The sequence below is a fragment of the Vespa velutina genome, chromosome 2 (genome assembly GCF_912470025.1).
Source record: "Vespa velutina chromosome 2, iVesVel2.1, whole genome shotgun sequence".
Taxonomy (NCBI): domain Eukaryota; kingdom Metazoa; phylum Arthropoda; class Insecta; order Hymenoptera; family Vespidae; genus Vespa; species Vespa velutina.
The window spans coordinates 5,874,310-5,884,309 of NC_062189.1; the positions used below are offsets into that span (position 1 = coordinate 5,874,310).

The window sequence follows — 10,000 nt, forward strand, 5'->3', positions numbered from 1 at the left end:
GGAGGTACGGAGGAAGATACGGATGAAGGGAGGGAGAGAGGGAAGAAACAGAGAGGGGTGAACCGAAAGTGCGGCGACTCGTCACCTGATTGCAGTCGCCCGCGTGTGCGCCGTCTTCCTCTTTCTATCTCTTTCTATACCTTTCTCTCTCTCTCTCTCTCTCTCTTTCTCCTCTCTCTATACGTATTTATATGTATATATATATATATCTTTCTCTCTTCGTTTTCTATCGCAGCGGACGAGTCGTCCTCTGGACGGTTCCATCTTTGACTCACAATATTTTTCTTTCCTTACTCGAAATGTTTTTGTTCAACTTTTCAAATAAATAAAAAAAAAAAAAAAAAAAAAAAGAAAAAAAAAAAAGGAAAAAGAAAAAAGAAGAATAATAAAGAAAAAAGAAAGAAAGAAAGAAAGAAAAAACACTTATAGTACTTTACAAATGTATGATATGAATGATTAGGGAAACACTCCGAAGATGATTCATTGATAGATTACTACGACGATGCGCTTCGCGGTCCGTGATCGTCTGATTGTGAAACAAGAAGATCGAAAGAGAACGAGTGTGTGCATATTCCTGGTGACCTAGCCGCCTTAGGCGCCAACGGTCAACCAATCAGAAATCTACTTTTTCTCTCCTCCTTGTACGTCGACCAATCGGAAAGCTTTGTACGCGCCCGCGCCACGAACGACGAAGCTCACTTGATTGGTTCGTACTTAGATCATATATTTCTTATAATACTGTTTTTCTTTCTTTCCCTGTTTTTTTTTCCTTTCTTCTTCTTCTTCTTCTTCTTTATTTTTTTTCTTTTCGAGAAATTCAATTTTAATTTTAGAAACGATTATTTGAATTTAACGTTAACGTAATAACACCATTGATGTGTTATAATATTGTAATATTTTAATTATGATGTTTCTTTGAAGATGAAAAAATATTTGAAAAGAAAAAAAAAAAAAAAAGAATGAAAGAAAGAGAGAAAGAAAAAAAATTTGCAATATTCAGGAAAGAGGAAAAATTGGATGAAGTCAGAAGAGATCAAAGCGATTTAAATGGCAAAGTTTCTTTGTACTACGAGCGTCAATTATTTCGTTTGTTTATCGAGAAAATAAGTCGATATCTTACGATTTAGCATCATCGTCTTCGACTAAAGATATTTCCTTTGAAATGTATAATTTCTGATAATAAAACGAATTTTTTATTACGTTCTACAAATTTCTTTCTTCCCATTTTGTTTCTATACAATTTCTCCGTTATTATTTTGCATGGTGTATATTTGACGTCGAAAAATGAAAAAGTACCTATTCGTATAAAATAAAAGAAAAAAAAAAAAAAAAAGAGAGAGAGAGAGAAAGAAAATGAAAAGCTCCCGAATATGCATATTTAAATTAATCTCGACTATTAAAGTGACGATGTGAGATAAAAAAAAAATAAAAAAAAAAAAAAAAAAAAAAAAAAAAAAAGAATAACCAAGAGCTCTTTCGAATATATTCATTTTTAAAAAATTATTTGTGTGAAAATCGTCAAAAATATTATATTATAAAATTAAAATATTAATCACTCGATATAAAACAAAAATAAAAAAAAGAAAAGTGGAAGAAAAAAATAGAAAGGTAAGGAAAAAAAAAAAAAAAAAAGAGAAAAAGGAAAGAATTAAAAATACGATTATACGAAGTCACATAGTGAAATTTAAGTTATGTTTAGACATTTATTTTAATGTGTTTTCCCGCATAAAAAGAGAGACCCCCATCATATCATGATAGATGCGTACACAGGTAGCATTTATTCTTTGAGAATGTATGTATACATATATATATATATATATATATATATGTACCGTATAGCAGTACACGTGGGAATATTGATTCCGCCGCGTCAGCTGCTTGCGTTCGCTATTCCTCTCTCTCTCTCTCTCTCTCCTTTCTCCTCACTCCCTCTCTCTCTCTCTCTTTCGCTCGTTCTCATAGCAGCTCGTTTGCTCGCTTGCTGCGGCTTCGCTACCCTACCGCACTCTAACCTACATTCACGCGTTCTTCGACATTTTGGTACACGCTTACGTGTGGTACACACAAATGCCGCGGATATACTTATTAGAATCCACGCATGCTATCTCTTCCTCATGATTCACGACATATGCTCTCTCTCTCTCTCTCTCTCTCTCTCTCTCGAAATTTCTCAACTCCCGATATAGATGGCACGATTGTGATGATTTTCAAACAATTTTTTTTATATATGCATATATATAGAGATTTTAGCAAAAAAGATAAATATTAGATGACCTTATGACAAATCATGAAATTAAAAAGAAAAAGAAAAAAGAAAAAGAAAAGAAAAAAAAAAGAAAAGAAAAAGGAAAACAAGAAGAAAAATAAACAAGAAAAAATTGTTCATTCTTCGAAAGTGAAAATTTTTTTTCCGATGGTGAAGAAATTAAAATGGGGAGAAAAAAAAAGAAAAGAAAAAACGAATCGATTCTTCATAACGCCATAAAACTTTGTAGTCACACGTATACTCAAATACATATATGTATATATATATATATATATTTTTTTTTTTTTTCTTTATTTTTATTTCAAACATTTTATTCCATTTTATCTCGCCAGCAATTTAATTGTTAGCATATATATTCCAAGATCAATGTTTAATAAATATAAATTGTACTTGGTACAGTAGTATACTTATACTATAAATAAATATATAAATATACTTATGCAATGATTTCTTTCTATATGAAAAAAAAAAAAATGAAGAAGTAGAAAAAGAAAGATGGTAGATAAGAAAAGAAAATTTATTCGTCCTTTCACGCAATTTTGATCCTTTGAAAATACATTTATCATTAATTTTATTGATTTTCGTAAAAGTCACGACGATAGAAAATCCTCCCCCTTATTGAATGTAAAGTATATATAAATATATAAATATATATATATATATATATATATATATATATATATATATATTTCATAATAATTTCATGGTGTTTTATAGACGAACACCTAGTTTCGTATCTTTTTCACGAGCGTCTTTCGGAGTGATTTCCTTTCTCATCGTTCGCGTTTTCGATATTGCTTTCGGAGTCGATCGGGCGGAAAAGGATTATCGATGGCCAAAGTATAATATGCCTCGATGATCCCTTTGACACGCAAGGATGGACGATCGCCGTTGTTTCAACACTTTCGGCCTTTTGTGAAATTACGGGGAATTTCTCTCTTTCTCTCTCTTTCTGTCTTTGGAGGACGCGAGAGGTCAACGATCTATGACGCGATACTGGTTTTTAAAATCTGATCGATCGGAATTGATCGAATGAAGAGAGTCCCTCTATCCTATTTCAATTTTACTTTTTTTTTTCAACCCGCATTTCTACGATAGTATCTTTCTAACGATTGGTAAAACGTGAATGCATTTACTAACTTGTAGTAGAATGAGAGAGAAAAAAAAAAAGAGAAAAGAAACTATCGCGTGTTATAAAATGAACGCGAATGATTGAGTTTAATACAAATTGTTTATACACATGTGTATCTGTATACGTATATGCAGAGATATGACATTCGTGTCATAAATAAAAGAGAGAGAGAGAGACAGAGAGACAGAGAGAGAGAGAGAGAGAGAGAGAGAGAGAGAGAGAGGAGAAAGGAGAGAGAGAAAAAGATTAACCTTCGAATCAACATCGAATAGCGATTGAGATTTGACTCTCTGTCTTCAAGAAATCGAGCTCTTTTAATCGCGATTGTAAAATAATACGATTAAAAATAAATATGGATTCTTTTTTATTTACGATAAGATCTCTCGATCGATCCGTTTGATCTAGATTTCTAAAATGATTATTAACATTTATTTCCCTATCGTAAATATCGAAACAGGCATGATTAATGATCGATATCGAACATCGTATTTATTACTCTTGATCGATAAATTCTTTTTCCATGGCAGTTTATGTGATAACTTATATATATATATATATATTTTTTTTTTCTTAATTATTTTATTTAATTAATTAAATGATGATCGTCAACATGATGTTTCATACTTGTCAGACAATTTAAACAAATTCATTCATTCAATTTTTCACAGTACAGTGTGTAAATACTTATCATAACGTGTTAAAATAATTAAACATATTAATAAATTTTATTTTAAGAATTTTTTTTAACTTATATATATATATATATATATATATATATATCTACCTGTTTATAAAAAACACAGTTTATTTCTATCAGATATAATTAAATATAAATAATCGATGAGGCAAGAAAGAAGCAGAGTGAGTGAGTGAGTGAGTGAGTGAGTGAGTGAGTGAGTGAGTGAGTGAGAGAGTGAGTGAGAGGTTCTCCACGAGGAGCCTTTTGAAGGGCCAGAAAGAGCAGAACACGATCAGCTGAGTCGGCTCTCGCTTGTAGACTGACTTTCAGAACAGACTACCCACGTGTATATCAACTCCTCTCATCCTTTCTCCCCTCTCTTTTTCCCTCTCTCTCTCTCTCTCTCTCTCCCTCTCTCTCTCTCTCTCTCTCTCTCTCTCTCTCTCTCTTTTTCTTTTCACGAGCGACGTGACAATAATGAAGAAGCCGAAGAGAAAGAACGAGAAAGAGAGAGAAGGAGAGAAGTCTAAGGGCAGAGGGAGAGTCTTATTGATTTTTTCGAACATCTGATCCGCGTAAAGAGTAAAAGAGAAAGAAAGAAGGAGGAGTAGGAGAAGTAGGAGTAGGAGTAGGAGAAGGGTAGAAAGCAAGTTTGAAAAAGAGGGATAGAGATACTTCTCTCTTCTCTCTCTCTCTCGTCTGGCCTTCGTAGTTCTGCTGTTGGCTTGTACCTGTGTTGTTGCCACGGTAACAGCCTAGATTCGAGAGACTGAAAGGGATTCCGAGATAGTCAGAGGAGAGAGAGAGAGAGAGAGAGAGAGAGAGAGAGAGAGAGAAGAGGAGTGGGAGAGACATTTAGAGAGACTGACGGAGACGGAGAGAGAGAGGGAGAGAGAGAGAGCTCGTGTTGCTCAGCGGTCCCATCCCTTTGTTCCAGATTTCCGGCGCTGCATCATCCCGTATATCTCGAGATGATCATCCTCCTCCTTCGCTTTTCACCCTTCTCATCTACCACCTTCTCTTCCTCCTCCTCGTGCTCATCCTACCAGCAGCACCTCTAAAACGTACGTAGTATATATCATTCGATTCGTGCAAACTCGAGATGATTCACCCACTATTCTATGATATATTTCATGAATGGATCTCGTTCGTACAAATTTTACAACGTACGTATTCACTTACAATGAGAACATGATAGTATATATATATATTTTTCTTTTTATTTCTATATATATATATATATATATATATATATATATATATATATATATATATAGAAAAAGAAAAGAAAATGAAAATGGAAAAAAGAATGGAAAAACGTCGAATTTTCGTACTATTTCTTATGATTTATTGAAAGATCGATATTGTTATCAATCGATTATTGTACAATGTATTATACTTATATACGTAAGTAAATACGATCTAATTGAAACTCGAGACAAGCGTATATTAAAAAAGGGAAAGAGAGAGAAGAAGGGAGAACTATAATTTCGTTCTAAAAACTTAAATGAGCCTTTACCCCTGGCTCACAATTTTCACGTGCCTGTTGCTTAGCCGGTTTCTTACGAAATAGTCACGGATGTGAGTTACAAAGAGTCACTTTTGCCAGACAGAACACTCGAAACGAGTCAAAAGAGAGAAATAAAGAGTAGAGGAAGAGGAAACGAAAGAAGACGTAAGAAAGGGACATTTCAAAGGTTCCTTAAATGATCTCGACCTCGAGATCGTCATATAAGAAGCAAGGAAGAAAAAGAAGAAGAAAAGAAAAGAAAAGAAGAAAAAAGACTGAAGTGTGACTCTCTCTCTCTCTCTTTTTCTTACTTTTCTTCTCATTCCATTTTTTATTATAGTTTTAATGAATCAATGCGCGCACACACGCACACGCACGCCCAAAGAAAAAGGGTAGGCATTAAGAAAAAAAGAAAAAAAGAAAAAAAAAAAAAAAAAAAGAAAAAGGAAAAAGGAAAAAAAGAAAAAAGAATCCTTGCTCGGTGAACCTGACCGTTACAGGCAGATGGATGATCACTGATCTAGTTTCACGATCTAGAAAAAGAATAAGAAGCCTCGATGCGGCTGATAAACGAAGAAAGTGAAAACGCATGAAAATCCGGTTTGATACACACACACATACACACACACACAAAGAGATATGGACACACAGAGACAAGATATGATGTAATAATTCGATAAATCGAAATCATCGAGGAAGAAGAATCGGAAACGAAACATTTTGTCTTTTATATATATATACGTAGTTGCAAGAACAACGGGAAATCTGTCGAATGCAAAATTCCTTCTATGATCACGTGACTCCTAAAGTACTCCAGAATAACTCGACCTCGTCCTAAATTTCCATCACAACGGAATACAACACCCACACTTCTCCCTCGATCTCTCGTTCTTTCTTCTTCCCTCACTATCACCCCTCTTCTCTCACCCCTCTGTACCCTCTGTCTCCTATTCCTTGTTCCCCTCCCCTAATTTTCTATCCTCTAGGACGATCCTATGGACCAAATCTCTCTCTCTCTCTCTCTCTCTCTTTCTCTTGAAAAAGCAGAACTCGAGGTTTTCCATCGTTTCCTCCGCATGGGCACCGTGCCAAACAGGAAGAGACCGTTCTGTACGATAATCCACCCTCGCTTTTTCTTCTCCTCCGTCCTTCATCACTTGGTCTCTTCCTCTCCCTCTCTCTCTCTCTCCTCTCTCTCTCTCTCTCTCTCTCTCTCTCTCTCTCTCTCTCTCTTTCTCTCTCTCTCTCTCTTTCTCTTGTGTAACGATCATAATTCAAGCTCCTAACGGGTTAAAATCTAATGCAGTCTTTTCCTGTATTATAAATCTTATTGTGTTCATTAAGTAAATCTTCGTTTGACTAAGTTTGTTTTTCTCTATAAAAAATTAATTTATTATTATTATTATTATTATTATTATTATTATTATTATTATTATTATTATTATTATTATTATTATTATAGTAGATTAGAATTTATTGTATAGGTTGTAATTCGTAAACAAGAAATTTTTATATTATTTGTAATTAAAATAATTTACTTATATAGATTATAATATACACATACATACATACATACATACATACATACATACATACGTACGTATATACATACACACACACAGACACATTATTTGTAATTAAAGTAATTGATTTATATGGATTATAATAAAAAAAAAAAAAAATTGTTATTTATGATTTTAATCATTTGTTATATAAAGTTTTATAACGATAAAAAAATGTATTCTATAAATTATAATGGAAAAAGAAAAAAAATTAAAGGAACAGTGTAATTCCAAAAATTTATCACTCTCTCGAAATATTAATTATAATAATAACAAATCTCTGAAAATATTAATAATAATAAATATATAAATTTCAATAGAATTCAAGTTTTGGTTAACAAAGGATCTATCAATTTTCGTATATGAAGGTGAAGAATTAAAAAAGAAAAGAAAAAAAAAAAAAAAAAAAAAAAAAAAAGGTGAGAGACGCAATACAATGTGATATTCAGTAGTATGGTCATCGAACTTGATCGGCCTTGAGAGACTAGTTTTCAAGGTCCTATAGAATGAGAATGAAGAGAGATGTTCGATGTTCATAATTGTTCCACGAAGTCGTATGCTTTCTACCATTTAGGTCCAGGGTGCAACACGACATCGATACCTTCTTGCGGTCATTACTCCCCATCGATGAATCACTATACAGGTATTCCATTCTTTTATTTTCTTTTTTCTTTTTATTCTTTTTTGATTTTTCTTATTTTATTCTTTCCATCCTTTTTTCTTTTCTTTTTTTTTTCCTTTTTATTTCCTTTTTTTTTTCTTTTTTTTTTTTTTTTTTTTTTTTTTTTTTTTTTTTTTTTGGAACGTATCTCATATCCGTGTAACACGAGACCTCCTTTTATCATCGAGTATATGTTCCTTATTAGCGAACACGATCGTTCAGTCGAACAAATTTTCCATTGAGCTAAATAGGTAAGGTAAACCTCGTATAACGCATATATTTCATTTCATAAAAATGCCTCGTTATATAAATTAGCTTTATGCTGAGATTCAGATTTAATAGAGAAAGAGAGAGAGAGAGAGAGAGAGAGAGAGAGAGAGAGAGAGAGAGGGAGAGAGAGAAAAAAAAACGGGGTTAAGTTCCATATTTCTTTTTCAAAATTATTTTAAGTGTCGTTTTCTCTTCTTTTATCTTTTTTTTTTCTCTTTTTTTTTCTCTTTTTTTTTCTTTTTTTTTTTTTTAAATTATACAAACAACGAACATTCACGCAAAACACGAGAATATATTTTTATTCTAATTCAAATCTACGTATAATATAAATTAACATAAAAATCATGAAATATATGATTATAAATATAAATTTCAAAATATAAATTTCGTTATGCGTAACGTTAAAAACTAAGGCACGATATGTATTTGAAAAAATATATTAATATGAAGAGATAATAATTAAAAATTTATTTAATAATTGCACGATCGCGTTATACGAGGCTTACTTATATAAGAAGGATCTAAAAATATTGTCGATCGATTTTTATATACAAAATGTAATGCGTTTCACTCGTCACAGATTATATACATAATTATATCGTAATTAATCATTATTGACATTTCTTTTTTTCGAACTGCATATATGTCAATGTGAACCTAATAATTTGGTCCAACTTTATATATATATATATATATTTAACACTATTTCTAATCGAAAATAATAGAAAATTGTAGAAGAAACTTTTGCATTCTTCGCAAAGTTCTTTCATCGTGTAATGCGACTTTTTTTTTATATAAAAGTCTTGATGGGTGCAGTTGCAAAGTGCAAATGCAATTGCTCGTCTAAATATAACCCCATATGATTTTAACGCAAATGATTAATTCGAAAAAAGACATGATCGTGAATATGCGCATGCATGAATATTCGTAGCATTTACGAAAACAATATTTTATCCACTTTAAATTATTTTTCTTTTAAAATTCGTTTTTAAATTTAGCCGAAAAGAAAAGAAAAGAAAAGAAAAAAAAAAAAAAAATTCATCATTTTACTCCAATTCATTATTTTATTCAGAATGTCACGAGGGAGGAATCAAGCGACGGAAAAAAAAAGTCGCAGGATTCTCCATTTAAGCAAATAAGTGTAATTAATTGCGTTTTGCAACTGCACCGATGCACTTAGAATAATATTTTTTTTTTTATCTTTAATAGAAACAAAAGTTATGGTCCGGTCTAGTTATTTACTAGATTCACTCTGTATATATATACAGGTTGATTATAAATTAAGAGTGAGTTTAAATTAAGAGTCTTTGTTAGAAACAATAAAAAAAGAAAAAAAAATATATATATATACATATATTAAAGGAAATTTTGTGATGATATATCTTGTAATAATATATTTTGTGTGAATTTTAATTTTTCTTATGGAACGTCCTATACTTTTCTTTTTAATTAATTAAACGTTTTAATCAATTGTTTTTAAAAAAAATTACGAAACATGTATACTGCACTTGTATAATAATTTTTTTTTTTAAAGATCAATAATTAAAATAACTAATTAATTAAATAAAAAAAAAAAAAAAGACAAAAAAGAATAGAATGTTTCATAAGAAAGAAATCGATTAATTTATTTGTCAGTCTTAAAATATTTTACACGTCAAATTATGAAACTTTTTTTTTTTTTTAATAAATAAATAAATATATACTTATGGAGTAACTTGTAATTAAAAGATATTGAAAATTCATTATAAAAATGGAATTACCATAATGTTTACGTGCAGATAATAGGAAATATCTCTATCTAATACTATAATAATAACTTACATAATTGTATACTATAATGTAATAGTTACGTAAGTTGCATACATGCATGCATGCGCATAAACACAATTATACGTATGATCAGTCAACAATGTTTGTTTG

The 10,000-nt window shown here is 31.1% G+C and overlaps 1 protein-coding gene and 1 long non-coding RNA gene across 5 annotated transcripts in view; one reads left to right on the forward strand and one right to left on the reverse strand.

Moving 5' to 3' along the window:
* The window catches only part of LOC124946703, a 2,299-nt gene extending 1,100 nt beyond the window's left edge, over window positions 1-1,199 (forward strand). The window contains exon 3 of the long non-coding RNA XR_007100159.1: window positions 1-1,199. This exon is cut by the window's left edge and continues 13 nt beyond it. This is a non-coding gene — a long non-coding RNA (uncharacterized LOC124946703).
* The window catches only part of LOC124946687 (serine/threonine-protein kinase tricornered), a 105,995-nt gene that overhangs the window by 30,057 nt on the left and 65,938 nt on the right, over window positions 1-10,000 (reverse strand). The gene's annotated exons all lie outside the window — the stretch shown is intronic.